This window comes from Convolutriloba macropyga, chromosome 11 (assembly GCF_964194025.1).
Source record: "Convolutriloba macropyga chromosome 11, txConMacr16.3, whole genome shotgun sequence".
NCBI classification, from domain to species: domain Eukaryota; kingdom Metazoa; phylum Xenacoelomorpha; order Acoela; family Convolutidae; genus Convolutriloba; species Convolutriloba macropyga.
Window position 1 is genome coordinate 49999935 of NC_134478.1, and position 5186 is coordinate 50005120.

General features: G+C 31.4%; 1 protein-coding gene across 1 annotated transcript in view; it reads left to right on the forward strand.

Moving 5' to 3' along the window:
* The window catches only part of LOC142349293 (uncharacterized), a 13755-nt gene extending 13425 nt beyond the window's left edge, over positions 1 to 330 (forward strand). The window contains exon 4 of the mRNA XM_075400763.1: positions 1 to 330. This exon is cut by the window's left edge and continues 265 nt beyond it. The gene's annotated coding sequence lies outside the window, so the exon portion shown is untranslated.
* Positions 331 to 5186: the final 4856 nt, after the last annotated feature.

A 5186-nucleotide genomic window follows, 5' to 3' on the forward strand; every position in this document is an offset into this window, starting at 1 on the left:
GACATTTTTTGGGCAAAAGATGATATGTATCTGATCTTTTGCCGAGATCTCATTTAGCAATAACTTAGTAATAATTTGGTTTTTCAATAGCAAGTAATGATAAACTTTAATAAGATAATCTTAATTGGAATCTTCCGGAGAAAACAGGCAAAAGTTTTGCAACTCTATTGATATTTTGATTGACGTGCTCCTGTGAAAAGATTAACTTAATCAATACATTTCAATTATCGTTTCTCTTGGTATCTGAAAGTTTTCTAAAGACATCAACTCAATATTGTAAAATCAGTGCTTTGTCAGTTCATATCGAGAATTTAAATTTTTTAGTCATCGTTCGTAATCAAAACTTCATAGAAAAAAATTGAAATAATGCCTAGTTTTTCAGAACTACTTCTTAATCAACCACTGAGCATCAGTTTACCGTTAACACAGATATCTGAAATACATTGCAGGCCGGCGCTGCAATGTATGAATTGAAATTTTATAGAACACAGATTTCGTTAAATAAAACGTCAGTTATCCCCTAAAAAAATTTTGGCTATAACCATTTTGAAATCTTGGATTTTGTGCACCCTTAAACTTTTAACTTAATCCCAAATGTCAAACCCTTTCCGAAAAAACGTTTAATCATGATCTTTTATTTTGATTAAACTGTTGCTGCTTCGCTTGTTTGTATTATTTAGCAGTGATTGACTAGTGATTGAGAATTTGGTAATTTTTAAGCCTATAAATTATTTTTAGTGGATTTTTAATGCGATTAAGATTTATATTACAGATCAGTAACAAATGTCATAAATTTGTCTCTGATACTTTAAGTTTCCGATCTTGTGTTATTTTCCCTGTAACTGAGTAACGGCCATTTATTTGATTGAATCAAACTAAATGAAAACTTCAAGTTTCACTTTTTTTACAAACCCTTATTAAAAACAGTTTCTTTGAAAATGTAGAAACTGAGCTGAAACTATGATTGGCTTGATTTAAAGTTCTTGCATTCAAAAGCAATTATAGAAAACTTCCATACTGTGGATGTAAACAAAAAATAAGATAATTTAACGAAAATTTATAGCCTTACTGATTTTACACAGAAAGCAAAATTGACACTTCTGAAATTTTTCGCAGATTGCTCAAGTTTTACTAGTTATTTTAAAAATATTGACTTTGACTCAACTTTTCTGGGTTGATGGAAACATTGTAAGTTATAAAAGTATAAGAGCCATAATTTCGATATCAAAAGACAAGGCCAACATTAACAGTTTGACTTTTTCTGATTTTAAACCAGGTTTCGTGGTTTTGTATAACACTCTTGGACTTGGTCTATTTGGTTTTTTGAACTTTGCTGATGGCAAAAAAATCTTTAATGTGCTGACTCTGAGAAATCAGATTAAGTTTACATTGTTTTCCATGCTTATTTTCGAAAACAAATTTTCCTTCTTTCCACAACAGTGAGCATCCATGTTTTTCCAAAATATTTATCAACTAGGTCTGATCTTAAGATCTCGGAATTTTCTTCTAATGTGGCTGTCTAAAAAGTTTTTTTAAATAGGCGTGAAAGGGATTATTTTTGAAGCGGTTCTGGTCATATACCAGTTTTGTGAAATGATGTTGCTTACTAATTCGAATGAACCTACTCTTCTCTAATTCGAATAACCTATGAGCATTGACAGAAGAAAAAATGAATCAGGCTGCAAAAATAATTTTTGTGGCAAACAAAAATTGGTTATGAAATGCAAATAAAGAAGCGCACTGAGATCTAGTATTCAAATAGTGCTTTTGAGTAGATAAAACTCGAAAACAACTGTTCTTATCAACCTAGATCTTATTATGTTATACAAACTGAGGAATTAATTCCCACGCGCCTTCTACTGTAAATGAAAGAAAGTTAATTTGACATAACCAACTAGAGTTGGACTCAACTGGAATGAACTTGCAAGAAACTTGAAAGGTAATCAATCAATTTGCAAGTTCTTACTAGTTAACCATTTACTGTCAACCATTTAACCATTTACAATCAACTTGCAAGTTCTTACGACAGCTTTACTTTTTCTGTTTTTAACCCAGGTTTCGTGTTTTTTATAACTTTTTCTTGGACTTTTTATAGCTTTTTCTTGGACTCTTTCTACAATTTAACTATCTTTTGCAAGTTCTTACAAGTTAAACATTCGGTCTCAACCCGGGCTCCCTTTAAGTGTGATAGATCATATCTTGCAAATGCGCGTAACGGTTCATTGTGCGAGGACTACCAGAGTCGAAATATAGACTCAATGTGATGCAACGTAATGTGTATGCGATCAGCGGGACTGCACTGCCAATCATCAGACTGTGGGGCAGCAAAGAAATGGCAAGACATAATAATTTTATTATTCAACTCTAGGTCTTTTTACTGCAGATAGTGTAGAACCAAAAATATCAATATTTAACATTAAAGAGTCTTGAATATAAAAAATTTTGTCATTGCGGTTTTCATTTAATTATAAAAAATAGATAATTTGTGCATTTGTTATTGAAATAAATGAAACAAACTAAAAACAAAGCACAGAAAAAAAGTTGAAGCGTCGAATGAAAAACACGGAAACCCTCTTCTTGATCTTTGCCAGCCAAAAAGACGAAAATTTTGCAACAAACAAAGAGAGAAGTTGCAAAACATTCACGCCTTAATCGTAGATAATTTTGGTTCGAATGTACGAAAAGTCGATGTCGACAAAAGACCAATTAAAAATAATTTGAACTAAAATGAAAGAGAGCTTGATATGGGGAAGCAGCAAAAAAACACTCGAAAAATTAACATTAGCAACAAATTCTATACGTTAACTAAAATGCAACTTGGTTTACTAAATTGCAAATTAAGGACTTCGTCAATCTTGTAATGCTGAATTTAGAAAATAACCCAGTTTCAAGCTCAAAAAAGTTCTTGTTGAGTCCTTGCGCTCAAAAAGGAATTGAGAGAAAAAGCAAAGTAAGTTTGAAAATTTCAAGTTTCCGACGCTTTTTGTTACTTTTGTCGGCTTCCTGCCGATTTTTTTGTTCGTCAAACAAAAACAACTAAACTGCAGGCAAAACCGTTTGAAAATGACAAAATTGGCTGAGAAATTGGAAACATATTATAAAAATTTCTCGAATTGTTGAAACAACAAGTGCAACGAAATATTTTTTGGGTCGAGGAAGCACCCCTGTCCACAACCCAAATCGGTCTAGCCCATATTTTTCATTTGTGGATGACATCAATGGACAAGGCAGCTATTCATTGAATGGTCAAGTCAGCCGGTTATTCTAGTTATATCGGACACCATGTCTTGTTTCGTGCTATTTAAAACAAAATATTAAATATTTGTTCTCAATAATTTCCACAACAAAATTTATTTTTAAAAAGTCACGTGAATTGCAAACTTGATTGGGTAGATCTGAACTGCTCGGTTGTTTTGTGCTTTAACTGCATCCGCTGCTACCTCCATTACCTCCACTCCTTCATCCACATTTTCTCGGAATTCCTCGTTTGAATCCTTGAATCTCGTTTGCGTAATCTATTGAAAAAAAGGAACAATTCCTTGATATTTTTAGTTTTGATAATTCAGGTTAAAATGATATCTTGATATATTTTGTAAAAGATGACAGTCTAACGCAAATATGCAATGCATACAAATATTACAAAGTCATAAAAATTTTAGAGGTTGATTTCAGAGAGAGCAAGTTTGTCCTAAACGAAACAAAAAATAAAAAAAGAATAAAAATTTTAAAAGTTGTCACGTTTTTATCATTTGATCTTCAATTTCTCAAATCAACCCGGGTTGAATGGTCCCCTTGCAAATATATTGAAATTGACCAGGCCACTCCTGTCTTACAAAATTTTTGAAAATGGGTGGGGTGGGTAGGTTAAATTGAAAGATACCTGCAAGTACATCTCTGTCGAATTTTTACTGTTTTTTTGTTATTATTGGCGCACCATTTGTGATTAATGCTAAATGTGACAAGGAGGCTTGATAACGTGCGTTTGTACATAATTTTCTGACCCCATTATCCTTTTGTCGACTTAACTGTCTTCCAAGTCATACATTTTACAGAATGTCTAATTTTTCTTCTTTCCAAATTTACATAGTTTTGAAAAAAAAAAACGATGCATGGGTATCAATTTTTTTTTTAAAATTAAACCAATATAAAAAACAAACAATGTCGCATCAGAGACGTGACAATGTATATAATTAGTCAGACCATGAGACAAGACAAACAACAAAACCAATCAACAAAACTATTTCTTACAACACAAACTCAATGTCATTTTTGGTTAAAAACAATTCACAGAGTCGAAACAGCGTCGCATAAACTTCAAATAATTTAGATTTTATTGCAAATCACTAAAGATATGAGACATGTCCTTGATGAAGAAAAAAACGAACAAAGCTAAGTTGAAAAATACATCTCTTTTATTTTGAAAACACTTAATCTCGAAATCATGAAATTTTCGAGATTAAGTGTTTTCAAGTAGCTATCAACTGAGATCATTAAATAGTAACCTTTATAATTCTGCAGGACTGCATTGAAAAATGAGATATCCAGAATTTGTTTTATGACTAATAAAAGGACGACAACTACTGCTTGCAAAAGAAATAAAAAAATTGCTAAAATTCGGTGTCCAAAATCATTAAAATCATAAGCGTATAAATATATAACGGGTCTGGCGTCCAATGCAAATGGAAACTGGTTTCAGTATGCTAATGTTACAAGACAACAAAACGAAACTCAAATATGAGCAATCATTCCAAAAAACTTTTTGTGAATGCTGTTAGAGGCAAAGCTAGAAAACGATTAACTTAAACCATAAAATGGATATTAAACAAAAAATTTTTTTTATCATTTGAGCTGAAAAAAGTCTATTTGTCAGTAATAATGAGACTAAACTAAAAGCTTACAAAATTAAGATTATAAAGATGGCAAATTTCAATAAGTTAATCAAAAATTTTTAGGACAAATATACTCAAAATCATGAAAAACTTTATCTAGGGTTATATTTGGATTGAAATCCTCAAAACAGTTTTTTGTTTTATCTCTTCCAGACTCATTTTTTTTACCATAAACTATCCCGAATACATCATCTGAATGCAAAATATCAAGTTATGGTATCAACAGCTATAGTTATCAACAGTGAGAAAGATTCATACAAATAATTCAAGAAAACGTTTTCGAAATCATGGAAACCT